Source organism: Saimiri boliviensis, chromosome 6, assembly GCF_048565385.1.
Source record: "Saimiri boliviensis isolate mSaiBol1 chromosome 6, mSaiBol1.pri, whole genome shotgun sequence".
In the NCBI taxonomy this organism is placed as follows: Eukaryota; Metazoa; Chordata; class Mammalia; order Primates; family Cebidae; genus Saimiri; species Saimiri boliviensis.
Window position 1 is genome coordinate 63,923,729 of NC_133454.1, and position 21,710 is coordinate 63,945,438.

General features: G+C 41.0%; 1 pseudogene; it reads left to right on the forward strand.

Annotated features, from left to right (window-relative positions):
* The first annotated feature begins 922 nt into the window (after positions 1 to 922).
* On the forward strand, positions 923 to 10,391 carry LOC101035645 (non-histone chromosomal protein HMG-17 pseudogene; annotated as a pseudogene).
* Positions 10,392 to 21,710: the final 11,319 nt, after the last annotated feature.

Sequence of the window (21,710 nt, forward strand, 5' to 3'; positions counted from 1 at the left end):
GAGAGAGAAACAGAAAGAGAAAGAAAGAGAAAAGATGAAAAGTTGTGAGCAAGATAATGGGAGATTACAAGCAAATAAAAGATGTAATAGCAGAAGATGTTGGAAGGAAAAAGTAGAATTGAAATGGCAGAAAAAACAATTGGCAATTGGAAAATAGACTTGAAAAGTTTTTCTAGAATGCAAAGGAAAAGGGCAGAATGAAAACAGAGGCAAGATGCTAGACACAGAAGACAAAGAATGCAGGTCTAGTGTGAGCACAATGGTGTCCAGAGAACTAAACCAAAGTGGTGGAAGACTTCTTTGTGGGAAGTCTTCTCAGAGCAGCGACTGCAGTCATAGCTGAAGAGCACGCTTTAGAGAAGAAAGCTATGCTGTTGAGACCAAAAGTGATCACCAAGTCCCGAGCAACACCAGCGACCAGCAGCCACATTCCAGAACTCTGTTGTAAACATGTAGATAACAGGAAAAATACCTTACAAGTATGCAGGTAGGAAAACCATTTTACTTATAGTGCAACAGAAAATAAGATGAAAACGATATGCTCACCGATGTTGTCTTCCACTTGTGAAGACAGTAAGAAAACATTCTCAACTATGCAAGAGTTCAGAATAGGATACTATGTACCCCTTTGGCGCACACACAGCAAATGCGTGAGGAATTTCAGAACCCAGATATGAAAGTGTCAAGGTATCATCGTACTGGCAGGCAGCATTTAGACAAATTCCAGGGGAAGTTAAACCTAAGAAATTATTTTAAACCATGGTTACAAAATTAAGCACAAATGTCAGAAGTGATTTTAAAAGAGTAAATACAGGGAGCAGTGCGAAGAAGGAGAGATGAGAACGACCCCCGGACCGAACAAAGCCCATGCGCTGCTGCATCCCGTGCCCAGCGCCTACCTCCCGCCGCCGTCGCCACCACCATGCCCAAGAGAAAGGCTGACCAGGATGCTAAAGGCGATAAAGTCAAGGTGAAGGACGAACCACAGAGAAGATCCACGAGGTGGTCTGATAAACCTGCTCCTCCAAAGCCAGAGCCCAAGCCTAAAAAGGCCCCTGCAAAGAAGGGAGAGAAAGTGCCCAAAGGGACAAAGGGAAAAGCTGATGCTGGCAAGGAAGGGAATAACCCCGCAGAAAATGGAGATGCCCAAACAGAGCAGGCACAGAAAGCTGAAGGTACTGGAGCTGCCAAGGGAAGTGTGTGCATTTTTGATAACTGTGTACTTCTAGTGACTTACAGTTCGAAATACTATGTTTTTATCGAGTTTTATAAAAATGCAGAATTTTGTTTTACTTTTTTTTTTTTTAAGCTGTGTTTTTAGCACACATTGTTGTTTTGGGGGAAGGGGCATATGTCACTAATAGAATGTCTCCAAAGCTGGATCGATGTGGGGAAGTACCTTTCCCTTCTAGTTTTGAGAGGCTTCCTCTTGGCTCCCAGGAGGAGGGATTCCCTGACTTTGACACACATGGCCACCTTGGCACACAAAAGCCTTGTGGTATGGAAAAATAATTTTTTTTTTTTACGTCCTCTTCTCTCTTTCCATCTTTCAGCCTGGACTTAACTCCCTTAAGCCCAGACATCTGTTGGGACGTGACCCCCAGTCATTGGTCACCAGTGTGTCGGGCCATATGGACTTGCCAGTGATGCCACTGAGATGGCACCTGTCAGAAGAGCAGTGGTTCCATTTCTAGATTGTGGATCTTCAGAGAGATTCTGCCATTTTCATCTCACTTCCTGAAATCAGGGTCAGCTCGTGAAAAGTTGTTAAACAATGTGCTAAATGTGAAATGTCAACCCTCACTCTAAACTTTCCCTGATCAGAGCATCAGATGAAGGCTTCATTAGGTTTTATAGTGGCTTTCTGATTTTTGGTAGTCCATGAAAGAAGGGAGTTTGAAAATTGTTGTATACTGTTAATGATTGTCTGCCCATGTCCTACCTGAAATACCATGATTGTTTATGGTAAGTATCTTTAATAAAGCTGGATACAGTTTGGCTTTAAAAAAAAAAAGAGTAAATATAGAGTATAAAAAATGAATATATTGCAACCATTATCTAAATTAAAAACTAAGGAAAAGGAAGAGGTGTACGGCAAAGTAAAAACGCTGTAAATGTATCATCTTCTGTTGGAAATGCTTTACAAAGCAACTTTCTTCACTCTGGATAATTAAATAAATGTAGATTTAAAAAAAATTTTTTTAAACCAACTATCACATCTAGATTTCTCTTGTCAACAATTAAGCATGTTCAAATCTCTATAATCCTTTTGTGGATATTTTCTTTTTTTCTTTTTTTGAGAAATGGTCTCACTCTGTTTCCCAAACTAGAGTGCAGTGGCACAATCTCGACTCACAGCAACTTCTGCCTCCCAGGTTCAAGCAATTCTCCTGTCTCAGCCTCCCGAGTAGCTGAGATTACAGGCCAGCATCACTAATGCCCAGCTAATTTTTGTTATTGTTGTTGTTGTTGTATTTTTAGTAGTGACAGAGTTTCATCATGTTGGCCAGGCTTGTCTCGAACTCCTGACCTCAAATGATCCACTTGCCTTGGCCTTCCAATGTGCTGGGATTACAGACATGAGCCACCACATCCAGCCGTTTGTGTACATCTTCAGCCCCACATCTCCTGCTAACCTGGTGATTTCCAGTCTTGGTTGCATGTCAGAATTACCTGAGAGCTTTCTAAATTATCTCAGTGCTTGGGTCCGACTCCCATGGATTCTGATTTCATTGGTCTGGAGAGAGGCCTCAGCAATGGGTGTTTTTCAAAGCACCTCAAGTAATATTATTGTACAAATTTGAGAACCACAGTTAACCCTAATTATGTACTCCCTTTCTCAGCAAAATTCCTAGAAGATTTTCATAAAATCTGTCTTCATTCCCTTTTCTCCTAAACTGTCCTCAAACCACAACAACGAGGTTTCTGCCCCACCACATCTCTGAAATCGTTCTTGCTAAACTTAAGGCCCAGGCACCAGCAACTCTAACAGTTTCCCTGTCCTCACCTGAGCTAAGCTCTCAGTGGCTGTAGGTGTGTGTTATGACCCTTCTTTTCCTGAGGCACTCTCTTCCTTTGGATGCTGTGGCTGCACGTTCAGCTTTTCCTCTTATTTCTCAGTGTCCTTAGGAGGGTCACTCTCCCGATCCACAAGTTGATGCTCCTGAAGGCTGAGTTGCAGACCCTCTTGTGAGTGGGAATCTCACTCTTAACCTCCTTCGTGAAAGACGATCTCCTGCAAGCCATGACCACAATTTCCATCTTTGCTCTGATTATTTCCAAGTGTGTTTCTCTAGCCAACAAATGTCCTGCAAGCTCCAGGCCACACATCCCACATGCACGTGACATCCCCTGCCACCTCAGTCTCTCCTGCATCTCTCTGCACTCATGATCCTCTCCCTCAATACACCACTGTCCATCCAGCCATCTCTTCGAGCTCTCCCTCGTTTTCATGCTCCACATTCAATCCATCACTAAGTCCTACTCACAGACCCTCCTCAGCATCTCCATTTGAAGCACTCCTGCACCTCGATGCACTGCCACCAACCCCAAGCCACACTGCTGTAGTCTCTCTAGCCTCCAGCCCATCTTTGCCTCAGGTAGGCGTTGAGAGCCACAGGTCAATGCTATCTGCTTCCTCTAGCTTAAAGCTCTCTGATGCCATCCCAGTTTTCTCAAGAGAAAGTATGAAGTCCTTAGCCTGGCTCCTGAGGGCTTCTGTGGTCTAGTTCTACCTCCTCTCCAGTCACACCCCACCATCTCCCCTCACTATGCATTCCAACAGTGACCTTTCAGGTCCTCAGATGTACCAAGCTGCCTCCTGAAGTGGCCTTTGGCCATTCTTCTCTCTCTGCAGAAAAGGGTCTCCTCTACCCCACATGTCCTCCCTCACTCCAACTAACTTCTTTCCATTTTTGCCTAATCTACTCAAGCATCATTTCTGCATGGAACCTTTCCCTGACTTCACAGCCCACCCTCCTGCCTACCCACCACTCTAAATGTGTGGCTATACCTCCTAACCTCATACACATCATTTTGCTTTTAAAAAAAAAAAAGCACCATATTTATAATAATACACTTATCTTTGTGTGTTTCTGACTAAACGTCTGAAATGTCCCACAAGGGCAGGAACTCATTCTTCCTAGAGCCTTTCAAGGAACAAGTGCTCAGTAAATGTTTAAGGAAAACTTGTTAAAGCAAATTAAATGTGGCCTGTGAAGGATTCTGCACTTCTGTATTTGAGTCCTTGTGGACGAACTGCAACTTAATTTAATAGGTAGACAAGATTGCAAACCTAACTTAGGAATATGTTCCTCTAACAATAGCTGAGTCTTGGCCAATCCCAGAAGGCTTACTTGAACCATATACTGCTCAGTGTTCAAATAAGGCAAAGGACAAGCTGTAAGCAATCCAGCTGTTCTGTACCTCACTTCCGATTTCTGTATGTCATTTCCCGTTTTTGTGTGTGTGTGTGTGTTTTTTTTTTTTTTTTTTGGCTATAAATCTTCCACCACGTGGCTGCTCTGTATGTAGTCTCTTTGCATCTGTTAGGATTCTGGGAGCTGCCTGATTCACGAATTGTTCATTGCTTAAGGAAACTCCCTTAAATTTAATGCATCTGAAATTTTTCTTTTAACAAACTAAATCTAAAAATTGTTTTACATAACACAAGTCATTTTGAAAATGAAATTATAAGAAATTACAAAGAAATACACAAAACATAAAACTAAGTAATGTTAAATTCAACCATATCTATTTTGAATATAAGCATAAATGGTTTAAACATGTTTTCATATTCAATGATCACATAAGGACATGTAAATTTTCATGTAATATAATAGCAAAAAAATACTATGCAAACAAATCTTAATTTCTACCTCTTCCCCAAGAAAAAATGGAAAGGAACCTCTAAAATGTTAATAGCAGTTATTCTGGGTAGTAGAATTATAGATTATTTTCATTTCTTCTTCATATTGTTCAGAATTGTCTATGTCATGTATCTTTAAAGATTAAAACATTAATCTTTTAATCAGAAAAAAGTTATACCTGTCCATTGTGTTTTCTGTTACAGGTTACAAAAAACCAAATTCAAAGTGAGTTAAATAGTAACAGGAATGTATGACTAACATAACCGAGAAGGTTGGGTTATGATTTAACCTGCTTTAATTTCCTTCAAATCTCTTGTTTTCAGTTCATTTCTGTGATTAGCTTTATCCCCAGGCTGACTTTCCTCATACTGGTAAAACAGCTGCAGTGTTCCGGGCTTCCCATCCTCATAACATACAGAAGGAGAGAAGTCATCTACATGCCACTCTGATTGGAGCAGCTTAGGACATGGGCCCACTTCTGAACCAATCACTGTGGCTGGGGGATGCTGCTAGGTGATTTCTCTGCAGCTGGAGCTGAGGGTACAGTCGGCCTCCCCAGAGCCACATGTATCACCAAGCAGAAATCCAGGGGGCTCTTGCAAATAGTGGCAGGGGGTGTGGAAGCCTGACAGACATGTCCACTGCAAACATTTTGAAGTAAAATACTGCTTACCTAATTTTAAAAATTAAAAGACACCGTGATGCAGTGAGAACATTGGGAAGCCTGAGTTCAAAGTTATCTGCCACTGACTTTGACTAGATACAAGATCATGGACAATTCTTTATCATTCTGCATGTTTCCTACTCTGTAAAATGGTGACCCAAGAGACCTTTCTCCATTGTCATAGGAAAGAGCAGAGCAATATGGAGGCTTATACGAATTTGCAGATTTGGTAGCAGGAAGGTAAAGAAGTTGCCCCTGAGGGCTTCTAGTTTTCAGTGTCGGTCACGAGGTCGTCCCTTGGGCAGGAGGTAAAGGAGGGGTGTAAGAGGCTTACAGGGAGTAGAGAAGATTTAAAATGCAAATAAGGGAGAGAATAAGTTTGAAAAAAAATCAAAGCTATACCAGAGTTTTATGATTTAAAACAAAAACAGCTATGGGTGGGAAATGCACTTTACAAATGTGAAATAGGATCATGAGAGAAACCAGTGGTTTACAAAAGGGTTCACTGACCAGACATTTGCTTTGGATTTTTTTAAATGCAGATATTCTATTTCAGTAAGACCTCTTTATAAAACTATGCACAAGGATTTTCGCATGGATCACAAGTATTCCCACAGAATTCTGACTAGTGGCTGGGTGGGCATGAAAATTTACCTAAACTTTAGGTGTCATCAAAACTAAGCAATTGATGTTAAATTCAACTCAGCCTAGAAAAGGTAAGAGAATGACACAACAACAATGACAACAACAAAGTTGTGTTTTCTGAGTCAACAGAAGGAGAAAGTGACACAGCTTGGGAGGACAGGGTCAGGGATAAAGTTCAACAGGTGGCCTACAGAAGGGAGTCTTCCGCACAGGATGTGGGGACATTACTACCGAAGCCCTCTGTTTTCCCCGTCTCAGGCAAGGTGGGGTTATAGGAAGCACTGTTAGACTTTTCTTCAAAGTTTCCAAGGGCTTACCTCCCTGCCCCCACTCCTTCTGTTTCAGTGAAAATTGCCTGGCATCCCAGCCTTGAGGAAATTTACCTCCACGGAGAAAATAAATTCTCATCTCTTGTCCCAGCTCTCAACAAGAATAGCATAGCTGTTTCTTGTGAGCCCCAGTCTTGTTTGACAATATAAAGAGATCTGGTTAAACAGATGAAAAATGCCTCAACCTGAGTGTTTACCTCAACCCTGCCAAAGTGTTCAGCACCCCCACCACTCCACCCCCAGGCACTCTCGTCTCTGCAGAGAGGATCAGGAACCTTTAGTGGCAGCCCACAGTCCTGAGCTGGCATCTTGCTACACCAAGCCACTTTTGCAATAGCAGAAGGCAGGAGTTTCTGTCAGTTTGAATTTCCTGGAGTGTACTGGGCTGTGTCACAATCTCAATGCTGTCTGGAGGCAGTTTGTTCTGTCCAAACCCTGGAATAGAATAGGAAGAGAATGGTAAGAGTGCAAGAAAGCAGGAGAAGAGCAGGTTGTCAGGTGATGCTCAACAGGGTGTTTGTCTGGAGATGGGCTGGACCTGTGGGGGCTGGGATCCCAACAACGTATCAACCCGATGAACCCTCACAAGGTTCTGGGGAGCTAATCACAGGGTGTGGCAGAGTCCTCAGTTCAGGCTGGTGAATGGCAATGCCTTTTAAGTCAAGTGTACAGAGAGCACAGTGAGAGGGAATTGGGAAATAATCTGAATGATGTATACAACGTATGTAGCCAATCAGGATGATTCTGGATGAAACGTGCCATTTATCTTTTATTCAGTGTGAGGATGACTCTGATTCATCAGATGACTTCCAATCCACCCACCTCCCGGGGTTTAGCATCCTGTCCAGAGCTTGCTTTATCTTCCTCTGATCTCAAGCAAGGATCCCTAACGCTTATCACACTGTGTTTTAATTGTTTGTTTACATGACTTTCCCCACCTGACTGAGCTTCTTGAAAGCAAGGACTGTTATCTATCACAGACCCTGACACCTAGAAGGAGCTCTTTAGATACATAGTACTTGAATTAACCAGTTAGTTGATGAATAAAATAAGGTAATTTGAGAGAAACAAATCACAAAACAATACGTATACGTGTTACGGGTAGAACCTGGGGTTCCCAGGAACCCCTGCAAAAACCAGATTATCATGCATACCTATGAATCACACTCCAAATCAGAGGATTTCTTTCACCTCTATGCAGTTTTTCCCAGCTGCTTCAGAAATAAACCAGCTTCACCACCACTTTCCGCTCTAGCATTGAGGAGGATGGCCATTCAGCTTCTGAGCTGTTTCTCCCGCTAGACTTGGTTTTAACTAAAAATGAAATGACTTCCAGAAAGACTGCTGAAGGGAGAGAAAGAAGCAAGTGGAACTAGATATTCCAATGGAAGGTAAAAGATATTTAAGCAAGTTATTTGTACCTGGTATTTACTTTCTTTCATTGGTTCACTTTATTTTAGAAACATTGCATTGCATTGCACTGTATTGCAATGTTTCATATGGTAACTTTATTTCCATGTGTTGCCTCCACTAGACTGAGTTCTTAAAGGCAAGGAGGGGCCTTGAGTTTTTACCTGCCACGGTGCTTGGCACAGTAGTTACTCAATATTTGCAGAATAAATAAGTGAGAGTCGTTTAAGCATCTAAGATACACCTATCACTTATATTTTGCTTTGTCTTCTTTTGACATGGATGATGCTGCTATTTATTCTTTTAATGTTGAACATGGTAATATAGACTTCGGGGAAAACCATAAACCTTAAAGGCCTTGTGTGGGGTTGTGTGTGTGTGTGTGTGTGTGTGTGTGTGTGTGTGTGTATTTGTTTTGGAGTTTTGTTTTCTTTTTTAGGCTTGTATAAGTGAGCTGAACACCAAATAGTTTAAACTGCACAAGCTGCTTTCCACAAATGGTGGCTTGCCCAGAGCCCAAGGAAGTCAGATCTTAAAAATAAAGGGAAAGCCTACAGTGAAGAATGTTAGGCAGGAAAGAGAGAAAGGGAATCGAGGAATGGAACCGATCAGGCAAGAGACAAAACGGACGAGAGCAAAGATGGGTGTCACCGTGTTCCCTTCAGATTGCCTCCATAGTGTGAGACCTGAAATAAAGCTGCAAGTCCTTCTGAAAATTGAGATGTCCCTTTTTAAAATGATCTCTCCAGTTATCATTGGGGCAGCTTGCTTCTTAAGGGGAGGGTCGTTAACCTTCTGCCCTCCCTTCCTAACCCTGGGGCCCCAAGGGGTATCTGTCCAAGAGACTGGTTTCCAGAGGGGGTCAGTATTCCTCTCTTAAGAGCCCCCAGAGCAAATGACTGAACAGATTAGGACGGATTAAACAGATAACAACCCAGACCTTTTTACAAGCACATTTTTCACTCGACACTCAAATTCCCTTCTGTGCCCCACAGTCTCACACAACCCGACGACTGGATAGTATTACTGAAATATCTTTGCGCCAGCCGAGTGCGTGGAACTGTGCAAAGCCAGATGTTCTTGTAACCCTGTTTTACTGAGTTATTTATATCCATATAATATTTGACATTTCCTGTGTTGTTAAAGAGTTGGGGGCCTTGACGTATTTTTAAGAGAACAGTGCTGACTTTTCATTTTTTTTTTCTTTGATGCCCAGGACCAGAAATAAGTATTATAAAGAAGGGCTGTATTAAACACATGGCTAGATACCTAAAATCAACTGTATTTTAATGCCTTTCATCTTAAGTGATCTTCATAAACAGAAAGATGCTAGAACTATCTAGAAGGAGCATATGAATTAAGCCCACCATGTAATGAAAACATATGCCCATGGGCCTAAAATAAATCAGCCAATAGACAAAAATGTTTAATAAGTATTGGAAATATAATCCACATTTTTAGGACTAAACTTTATGGAGTCTTAATACATGAACTATATCATCTCTTTGAACTTGATAGATATAGAAAGGGCTGGTTAAAGTATTTTCAGACTTAATAAAATATTAGCTGGCAGATTTCTGTGGCTAAATGAATAATGGAAGCTTTATAGAGCCGAAAGTATTCGGCTGATCCCAAGTGGTGGTAATATTTAAACTCTATGTGAAAGTTGATATCCTAAGGTAATCATTCTGTTTTCTTTGTTTATGGTAAGGATCCATTCACAACATATTATTTTTGTTTTGGAGATTCCCACATTTTAAAAAAAAGCTTTACCTCATAGAATGTGGCAAAAGGGGATCGGTCCTGGTTTACAGCCAATTCTTGACATTTCTGGTTGCTCAACACTTAACACAAGGGCCGCTGAAACACAGGAGAAGTAAGATGTAAATTGGTAGGTGTTTCTTTAGTTTTCAAAGTTGCTTTATAAGCTTACTCAAAACTACATCTGTTATAAGGTTAAAAAAATATAAAATAAAAAGACCAGCTTGCTTTCCTACAAGCCAAGAAGGTGTGCATATGTTATTGTGCAGAGAAATTTCCGAGATAAATTCTTTCTTCCACTTTGTGTATTATTCCTGAGCACCACTTTCTGCCCCCGATTCCACCCCAAGCCCCACCCCCACCCCCCCACACACATATTCTCTACCCCTCCTCACTCTCTGAAACTGCGGGCCCTCCTAACTAATCAAATCCCTCCCCTAGTTTAAGAAAACAAGATGCCACAACTTGCTGGGGCCCATCTGAGCACAGTGAGTCTGCCCACTCCAAAGCAGCAATCAAATCCCCTGTAAATCCTCTAAGCTGTGATAAGTCTCTCGTGTTCACATAACAGGTCGGATCCTCTTGGGGCAGATAAGGCCAGACAGCTCTCCAGGGCGCAGGCTTGCTCGTCTGTGTGGCCAAGTCCCCAGCTCTGACCACCGGCCATATTGGATTCTGCACTCGATGATTCCAGGGCTGCTCCGCTTCAGTTGAAATGCGGGAGGGAATGGGGAAGGCCAGCAGACGCTGAACAACTGATAGGTTTTATTCTGGATCTGCGGCTCTCACATTCTTCTAGACTCTCCCTAGGCTGGCTAGTCTCTGGCCAAATCGAGATCTGTCCCCATCTTCTGAACCTTTGATTACTTTTTCCTTCCACTCTTGTTTACCTACCATTCTTTTCTTTGAAAGACTCTCAGGCCTTACCTCCCCAACCCCCCCGCCCCACAACATATGTCTTCCATCTTTGGTTCAGAGCCTATTTACTTCAGAGCCTTCTCCTGACTGCCACTGACCTCTGTGGAACTCCATTCAGGCCACCTGTGATTCACTGGGAGAACAGGCAAACATACCAGGAACCTGTTCACAATAAATGGGCCCTGGTCACAGTGTTGGCACAGAGGTAGAATTCTGTTCACAGTCTTCTTCCATCGGCTTTCAAATCCACACCTGCAGTTTCTTCTCACAGCGACATTTTATTTTCTGAAGTGTGAATCTTCAGTACCAAATGCAACCCTCTATTTCATCCAGCCGCATCTAATGAAACAAAGACTCAAGTTCAAGAGCTATTTTCTCCAGAAGATCTAACCCGTTTTTTCACAGTCACAAATAATACCATTAGCCCAGCAACTTCTCTGAGAAAATTGGACTAATGGATGTGAATGACTTAAGACAACTGATCAATACTACGCAGAAGTCATGCGAACAAAAAAGACACAGCCCTGGGATTGGTAGCAGTAAAACTCCTGAATATGAGAACAGAATATTTAAGTCTAAAGCATGATATCCACAGTGATGATAATAATAATGACATTCATTTTAGAAGAGTTAGGGGATATCTCTTCAGAGCATCACAGATTCTTGCACAGGATGGCTGAATGTAAATAAGGAAACATGTGCCCAGAGCCTAGTGCAGTGCCTGTCATCTAATAAGCACTTTATGACTTACAGTAAAATGGTTGATTATTATATCAGGAATAGGTGGAGTCTCATCTTCAAATGAAGATATGGAGGCACAGAAAGAAAAGAGTGCCTTCTGCCGGGCAAAACCACCTCTCCGTACTCCTACCCCTAATCCTTATTCTCAGAAGCACTGCTGTCTCTTACCCTGGCCAGAGCAACCACTTTCAACTCCCAGTTCCCATCTTATCAGCGCAACACTCAGGCACGGTTAAAAAGCAAACATCTAGTTACCAGATGTCCCTAACATCTGGCTAAACCCATAAAACTATCCTCTACCACCACTACCTCCTTTCTAACTCCAAAGTATACAGGGGAAGGAAACTTATGAAATCTCTGATGTCGTGAAATAAGATCTTGACATATCCATCTTTTTTCTTTCTTTGTTTTATGCCATGATTCTTTCCTCAACATTCAGAGGCATCCACACGGCCATAAGGAGAATTTTGATTTCCATAACAAAGAGGATAACAGAAAATATATTTTAATATTCCATTCTTTTTAAAGTTCTCATATAAGCATCTGGGAATCAAAAGGAAAGCTCCAAAGTGTACAATGGCATAAAACTTGTGCCAGAACACAGTGGGAGAGGGAATTAGAAGACAGGAAAGTGATCATACCCCCATCCTAAAGAGACGTGGTGATGGTAATCTGGGTTGGTTAGAGGAACAAAGGTGATAATGCCAGGACCCTGGAATGTGTCAGTGGCCAACACAATAGAATTAAACCTTGGGAAATGGGAAGAGAGGGAGGAGCCCTCATAGAGACAGTCAAGCCCCATCAGCAGCCACTGCACTAGGGACCTTGGTAGAAACAGAATGCAGAAGACCATGCCATTCGATTTAAGACATGTGTACCAGCTGACCTCAGCTTTGTCAGGTAAGAGCCTTCTGTCAACAGCTTCCTGCAAGAGGCCTGTGTCTCCTGCAATAGAAGTCCGCCTTGCTGGGCTCCAAGGCTTTGCTGAGCCCCAGCATGGACACCAACTCGTGAACGTCATAGGACATGCATCTGACCCATAGATCAGGATGGGTTGCCTTACTCTTAACCAAGCAGAGATGACAGAAAGAAAAGCCCAGCGCTGGTCCTTGGCTGTGTCTAGACCAAGGTTTGTCAACCTCAGCACTATTGATACTTGGGGTTGGGTAATTTTTGTCTTGTGCATTGGAGAATGCTTAGCAGCATCCCTGGTCTTCACCCACTGGATGCCAACAGCATGCCACCACCCCCTAGTTGTGACCATCAAAACGTGGAGGGGCACACCATCCCCATTGGAAATAACTATCTAGACAGTTGGGAGACCTTCCCATATTACACTGAATCTGTACCGACATTCAGTGCCCTAGGGAAAGATATTAGATTCCTTGCAGCTGACCAGCAAGACACTGTTTCAGACACTTTCTCAGTAAGTACCTCTGGCTTAACAGTTTCAAAATATCTGAAACACCCACTACTTTCATTAATGCTGTAACACACACACACACACACACACACACACACACACACACACACACACAAACATTTAGAGATATGGTGTAAACCAACACCAGCACAAGATATTTCTTTTCCTAGTATGGTAATAAACACAGTAATTAATTGTAAAGGGGAAGTGTGTACTAGTTTAAGGTGTTAAGGCGCCATGAGAGGAAACTAGGTAATGAAGAAACGAGTAGTACAAACCTAAAAATGGGAGAAGGTCTAATACAGAATTAGAGACTGGTGGCGATTTGTGTGGAATTGACAATTTCTTGAGCATATACTTAGGCAAGCATTAGGTTGGTGCAAAAGTAATTGCAGTTTCTGCCATTACTTGACTTTTAATGAAAAATTCTCAATTACTTTCGCACAAACCTAATATCATCATTGTCAAATATTTATTAGTAAGTTCTGCCACCTACCAGCTGTGTTACAATGAAAAAGTTTATTAATTTTTCTAATGCTTTTTATCTGCAAAATGGAGACATAATAACCTACTTTATAGGACTGCAGTACAGATGAAGTGAACTAAGTCATTCAGGCACTTAGCTCAGAGCCTAACACATCATAACCCCTCAATAAAATTAGCCACTATGGCTATTTTCAGTCTGGAGGATTCATGGATTGAAGCTACATGTGATGGCAATTATAATATTTTGCACAGCATGTTTTGAAGCTTTGGCATATAACTTCTTCACTCAGCCTTGTGACATAACACAGTGGTCAATGCACCCCTTTAACTGAGAAATCAACTGCCACAGGTGAAACAGGCTTGCTCCAGACACAGTACCTAGAACTCTAGGCTAGGTCCTCAGATTCCTACCAGAGTTCTCTTTCACTAGGTCACTTTACACCATGCTGAACCCCATGCTGAGTTTACACCCCAAAATCAGTTGGGATGATTCCAACGGACTCAGACGGCTTAAACAAAGTTCTTTTTGCTTATATAACTGAGCATCCAGAGACTGGGCAGATTCTAAGTCCATGAAATCAGGATTCTCCCTACATTTTGCTGAGATTCTCTCCATCTGCCTTGCTCTGGGCATCAGCTTTGTTCTCAGAGTACCTTCCCCCATGGTCATAAGGCAGCCACAGGTAGAAACTGAGGCACAGAGGGAGAAAATGGCTACTAAGCTCCTCTTAAAAGCGAGAAAGAATGTTTGCAAAAGCTTCTGCAATCTTTGCCTCAAATAGAATGAGGGCACATGACCACTCATGAACCAAATGTTTTCAAGGACAAACGTGCTCTAGTTTATGTAGCCAAACCTTAGCCCGTGCTGGAGCTAAGGATGGCTCCTCCCTGCCTGAGAAACTCAGGCAGTGTTGGAAAAAGGTGTGCAACATGGCATGGTTCCCTCGGGAAGAGAAGAAGAGGGACTAGAAGCCAGGTAAGCCTTCAGACACGTTATGGTGTGCAAAACTAAATGGATTCTTATCAGGGACATTGTCTAGCTTCTACATTCTTTAGGGCAATCATCCAAAAACGGGAGTTTGAAATGAGTCTGATAAAGCCCTCAATAAGGAAGTGAGATTTGAGGGTAGAGGAGTTCTGAGAGAATTGAGGGAATCATACACCCCAGAAGAGATCCTGGAGAATGAGAAAAAATGGGAGAAGTCACAGGTCTGGATGAAGAGAAGCTGAATGTACAAAATCCTCAGAAAGATGAATATTCCTTGTCATTGAATTCCGAAGTCTTGGCCATCCCACCAACTGCTTCGCAGTCTTTCCTGTCATTTAATTTGCTCCAAGTAACAAAAAGCAGCTCTACACCCTCTGCTGTTCAACACATTGCAGGGAACTTGGCTCGTCAGCTTTTTATGAACGGTTTCTCCTCTGAAACATCATAAATCTTTAGCAGTTCTTTAAGTGTTAGATTTACTTTTTGTTTCCAAGGTTTAGCAGCAGCTCATCCACAGATACTACCTTGTAATGGCCTGAAGGCATCCCCTGAGAACAGAGATAAAGAGCTGAGAAAAGCTTTCTTTACATGCCTAGGAAAAATGACTGCAAGAAAATGCTTTCTTCCTGGGTTCAATCCTGTCCTGAAAGTCACTTCTCTGCATGTCCTTGCAGAAGGTGGAGAGGGGAAATCCAGTGGTATCCAGAGGGGAAATAACATCCTTTCGGATCAAAGAACAAAAGAGAAGGAGAGAAAGGCATGGGATGAATGAGTGGGATTTTGCTACTACACTATTTCCTGAGTACACTCAATTGCCTGCCCAGACCCCACACCAAAAGGTAGGAGGGGACAGCTGCAGGAGTCCTGTGAACCTTCCAGGTCCCCAAGGGACACCAGGACTGCAGTCCTGCATGCACACAGCTTCTGGGCTCCATCTACCCTCCCTGCATTCCAGCACAAGACCTCAGGTTCTCATCCCCCTGGATAGGTGAGTGCTGAGAAAGTTTATCAGTAAGAAGAAGGAATAGAAGCCCGAGAAGCTGACCATGTATTCAAATGGGTCAGCTCCATGAAGTTCTACCCAGACTCTCCCAGATGACTCACTGCCACTACCCCCTCAGACACACCCACTCTCTCCATCACTGAGTGCAGAACAGTTCAACCAGTGTGTCTGTAGCCACAGCCCCTAGAAACTCGGGCACTGATTCAAGTCTCCATGAGCAAATTCCAAAGTTGGGAAACGGGGCAAAAAAAAAAAAAAAAACACACACACAACCAAACCAAACAAAAAGAAGAGGCCACTTGTTTGTGAGATTTTCCCCAGGCCCACTGTTTCATGCATGTGAAGACCTATGCCAGGTCTGGGGTCTTCACCCAGAGGCCTTAGGTAGGCTGGCCAACAGGAGACGTTGTTGGACAGTTCTAGCAGAGGTTCCTTCTCGGTCCACACATGTGCTCACTGTTCATGCGCACTCCAGCCTTCTGTTTCTGTTTATTTGTCTTGAGTTGTGTTGTTTTATTAACCAGAAACATGAAAAGGAGGTTGTCTTTGTTGTGTTGCCATTTGGCAGAAGACTAGAGGTTACAGTAGCAAGTGGAGCCTAAACAATTTTTTTAATCTCCATGAAAGTTGCTTCCAGATAGAAAAACTATATCCGATTCCCTGACTTCCATTGAACCTCTGAAGGACTTCCCACACCTTACCTTCAAATAACAGAACCTCAGCCAACGAAAATGGAAAAGCATAAATTTTTGCACGTAAAATAAAAAATCAGAGTGCAGACAGGCCTGTGTCAACAGGATATTTTTAGCCATCAGTGAATTTTTTAAATTTAAAAGCGTCCTCTGCACATGGAGCTGGGATGCGCTTTTTAAGATCTTTACTGCCCTTAGCTGTCTCACCTCGTTTTCAGCAGTGCATCAGATCTCCATTTAAAACACTTAGGACCTACTGTGGTGGCCCACGCCTGTAATCCCAGTAATTCGAGAGGCCGAGGTGGGAGGATTGCTTGAGCCCAAGAGTTCAAGACCAGCCTGGGCAACATAGCAAGAGTCATTCACTATAAAAAAAATTTAAACATAAAAAAAGACTAGGAAAACAGAGGCCCAGATGGGGGAGAATGATGTACATAAGCTCTCAGTTATTGAAAAGCAGAGTGAATATCTAGATGCAACAACTCCCTGATAACCACACCTCTTAGGGCAAAGTCTTTACCATCATAACCGATTTCATCTCTCAATATTCACTCATTGGGTCTCTTCCTAGAAGTTAACCATCATCATCATCCCTTTATTGTGCATTTCTTATGTCTTTCTCATCACAGCCTGAGTTCCTAATCTCTATGCTCAAAGAAAAAAGAAATTAAGTGCAGAAAGAGTCTTCCTGCATGGTTCTCAGAAATTCTGTCCCTGGATTCCAGCATAATGGCTTTGAGACAGAGGGTGACTGTGATTGACGGGTTCTGGTGGGGCTCACTTGTCTCCAGCCCTGCCCCTTGAGCCAGGAGAGGAGATGAGTGAGCAGCTCAATCTTCCCTCTATTTCCCCCAACAGTCATGGGTGGCTGAGTCCCAACAATCAATCTGTGGCAGTTAGAGGCCGGAAATGGAATCCGAGAAGAGAGACTCAAACTTACCCACCATGGAGAACGCAGTGTGCCTCAAGCTTTTCCAGGTCCCAAAGCCCCTGGTCAGGTTTGCACCTGAACAGATCCTCTAGGGCTCAGATGGCCTGTTTTCTTTCCTGAACTCCTTTGAGCTGTGTCTGGATCCCCACTAGCTGGTGCTGCTTAGACACTTTCCAGAAGCCATCCTGAACTTCCTACAGAACTGACTCCATAGGATCAAGTCGTGCACAAAATTTTGGCCTGAGAGTCAAGCCATGTGGTCCCAGCCTTTCTCCCGACCACATGAAAAACTCAGAAGACACATTGCTTCACTTTTGTCTTCAGTTTTCGCCAACTCTGACATATGTCAAATCTGAAAGTAGAAGGACAGAGTCCTATAAACCCAATGACAGAGATGCCTTTTGCCAGCACCTAATATTCAAGAGTTCTTTTCTGTGGCTAGTGATGCCTTTGATCAAATAATACATGTGTATGGATGCTGTAGAGATGACACTAATGCCTACATGGTCAAGACTGGGGTCTCAAGAGAGGCAACTTTTCCTAATTACTAATACGGGAGTAAGCAGTGAGTGAAAGACTTTTTAAAGTAGCTAAACAGGATTGTTTATAAAATGGACTAGATTAATTTCTAAGGCCAAACACAATTCACTTCTCAACACACCACAATGTGTGTGCACATGCATGCCTGTAAACTGAAAGCTTTCTTGTATTAATAAATAGTTCACAAATACTATGGGGTTATCATGTAGCCTAGCTTGGTTTAAAAGTGAGTCAGCAATCAATCACTTATACTTTCTGTTTTTCTGATAAATGGTAATTTATGAATACTTCCCTACATGGAGACTGATTTCAATGCAAATAGCTTAGCAATTTTCTTATTAGATGTTTTTCTGGTAATGTTACTACTTTTCAGAATAAGTAGACTTGGGCAGCTACAGCTACTAAAAGCTATGGAATTTGGTAGTAACATATTTTTACAATTAAGTAAAAGAGAATATTTAAGATAGAAATATTTATTAGCAGAGCTAATATTAATTCAGAATTAAGTTCCAGATACTGTGCTAAGTGCTTTAATATTTAACATAATTTAATTTTTATTAGAAACCTTCAAGACGGTTGCTATTACCTATTCTTATTTCAATGGTGAGAAAAATACAGCTTGCAAATGTTAAGTAACTGTACAGGGTCACAGAGTTCATATAGAGTGGAACCCTTACACAAGCCTAGGTCTGTTTAGCCCAAAGCTAGAATCTCCACCAATATACCATATTGCCTCACAAAACAGTAATGTTAGTTCAACGGTATTTTACTAAATAACTCTTGACAACACTGTTAGTCAATCAAGTTTTTGAGTCCTTAATATATGTTCAACTTTCTGTAGCTCTTTCTTTTTCAAGGAGTCTTCTAGTGAGAAAAAAGAAATGGTAACATTTTAATTGCAACTATAATTGAAATATGGGCACAAATAAGTCTCTGTATGTACAGCATTACATGATTGTTCACATCTCACTTTGGAGACATAGTACCCTTAATTTCTTAATAATCCAGAGGAAATTTATGTTACTTTGTACCTCAATACTGAACAATTTATATTACCTTAAATATCAATATTTGCAGCTCATCTTAGTCATTCGTGACAAATTTGAGCAAAATATCATTATATGATGCATTAATAAATAGCAATGTTGTACATATAGCTTCCTTAAAAGTTGCACACAAATGTTCGTATTTTTAAATGTTACTAAGGTGTCCATTTTTCTCAGTTTTATCTACAAATTCAACAGAATTCCAATCACAAGCTCAGCAAGTTTTTTGAGATATTGACAATGCAATTCTAAAACTTACATAGAAAGGCAAAAGTACTAGAATAGCTAAAACAATTTTGCAAAAGAACAAAGCCAGAGAACTCACTCTATTCATTCACACTATGACTTTGAGGCATACGATGAAGTTACCATAATCAAGGGCCGTGGTGCTTTTTGCAAAAGGATAAGTATACAGATCAATGGAACGGAGTAGACAATCTATAAGTGGACTCACACAAATGTGGTCAACTGATTTTTGACAAAGTACAAATGCCAGTCAATGGAAAAAAAACATCTTTTTAACAAATTATATTAGAACACTTAGATGTCTGTATGCAAAATAAGCAAATGAATTAACTAATACACCACTATATATGCCTCACACCTTATACAAAATCTAATTTAAAACAGATCATAGGATTAAATATAGAACTTAAAACTAGGCTGGGTACGGTGGCTTACACCTGTAATGCCAACACTGAGGCAGGAGAATTGCTTGAGCCCAGGAGTTTAAGACCACCCTGGGCAGCAGAATGAAACCCTGTCGCTTAGAAAAATAAATAAATAAAACTATCAAACTTCTAGAAGAAAGCATAAGAGAATATCTGCATGACTTTGAGTATGGCAAAGCATTTTTAGGTATGATAGCAAAAGCAAGATTCATCAAATAAAGAAATATAAATGGTACTTTATCAAAATTTAAAACTTTTGTTCCCAGAAAGATATTAAGAAAATAAAAAAAGCCACAAATGAGGAAAATATTAGCAAACATAAATCTGATAAAGGATTTGTTTTCAGAGCATATATTTTTATAGAACCCTCAAAACTCAACAACGTGAAAAATAAAAAACTGGACAGAAGATCTGAACAAGAGAAGATACATGAATGACAAGTATACCTATTAAAAGATGTTCAGCATCCTTAGTAATTTAAGGAAATGCTAATTAACACCAAGGGTTGGTAATTATCAAGAGTAAGAGCAACTCTGAAATCTGCAGGTGGGAATTCCAAACAGTACAGCCACTTCAGAAAACAGCGTGGCAATTTTTTGTAGAGTTAAACTTCACTTGCCATAAAACTCAAAAATCCTACTCCAAGGTATTTTCCCAAATAAATTCAAAACTTACATATTATCAAAAACCTATATACAAATATTTATACCTTTGTTCATGTTCACCATGAACATGAGAAATTGGTGAGAAATTGGACAAACAAAATTTGGATAAACAAAATGTAATACATCTATGCAGTGGAATACTATTCGGCAATGCAAAGGAACAACTTATTCATTCACACAACATTAATGAATTATAAATGCATTTTGCTAAGTGAAAGAAACCAGATGCCAAAGGCTACTTATTGTGTGATTCCATTTACATGACTTTGTGAAACAGGCAAAACTACAGGGTGGAAAACAGAACAATGGTTACCAGGGGTTGGGGGTGGAGAAAGAGGCAGCACAGAAGAATCCGGGGGATAATGGAGCTGTTGTACGAGACAGCTACACATTTTTCAAAACCTGCAGAACTGCACATAACACAAAGCAAATTTTATCATATGTAAATATTAAAAATCCACCTCAATTTCAGGAGAATACAAGATGAAATAAAGACTATGACAACCAATTCTAGCTGTTTTATAGATAGCAAACACCTTGAAGGGTTGATAAAGAAAAGAGATGACCTGAATCACTTTGGAAAATAGGTGTTTTGATCAGATGTTGTAAGGCTGAAAACAAAAAGAACTATGCACAAATTTTGCATGAATTGATTTCTCCCAAGAATATGAACTAGCAATTTGGAAACTACAGTTATGAAATGGTTGAACAAACAAGTAAATACATTGTTGATAATAAGTGCCAGATTTCTCACTGTTGGAGAAATAGATGACAAATAAGCAAAGAGGAAACTTTAAAATGAACCCTGTGTTATTGAGTTGGAAAGTGTCAGCATTAATTCATTTTTTAAAAAATATACACAAATTGGTATGTACTCAATTGTGTCCTTCAAAAATGTATAGGTTGAAGGCCCAATACCCAGTGTGACTGTATTTGGATTTAGGGTCATTAAGGGAGTAATTAGGGTGGACCTTAATCCAATATGACTTGTGTCCTTATAAGAAGAGGAAGAAACCAAAAATGTAGGTGCACAGAAAAAAGGCCAAGTGAGAACACAAGGGGAAGGCAGCCATTTGAAGACCAAGGAGAAGGCCTGAAGAGAACCCAAATCAGTCAATGCCTTGATCTCAGATCTCACATCTGGACTCCAGAACTGTGAGAAATAAATTTCTCTTGTTTAAGCTGCCCAAGCTGTGGAATTTTGTTATGGCAATCATAGCCAACCAAGACACAAACAGGCAGAAAGATACAGAAAAATCCATATATATATATATATATTTAAGTTAGTATACACACAGATATTTTCTTGTGCGTCTGCTGAGGGAGCTTTGAAGCAGTGGCACCAAGCAGCAATGAGCACATCTAACTCCCAAATCTTGGTTCCTAAGTACTATTCTCCAATGAAAGAAACCAAGAAATCAGAGATTCTTGGAAATGCAATTGATTCCAGGGTTGGAACAGGGAAAGTACAAGAGGATCCTGGAGCATCTTAAGGTGCTGGAAAGTAAGGAAGTGCTACAGAAAAAAAATTGAAAAAGAGAGGATACATCAAAAGGAAGCAGAAGTCAAACTGAAAAAGCTCTTAAAGAGCAAAGTCAGAACATAGAAGAAACAAAATAAAGTAGGAGAAGAATGGGTTACAATCCAGAGAGTAAAATAAATACCCATGAGTCCATACTGATGTTAATAGATTATTAAATAAATAAACAAAGGAGAAGGAACAAGTCTTCCCTAAAAAGGAATTCCATTACTGAATGTAAAAGGAATGAATGCAAGCACCCTTAGACCACTGCAGTAATTATTGCTCAAGGTAAAATCCACCAATGAATGTTAAAACCAATTAGCAAAAGAGCAAGAAGAAACAGGATATTTGTATAGCTTCCAAGTGTCTCCCCTCAAAATACCTGTCAATTGCAAAACATCTCTCCC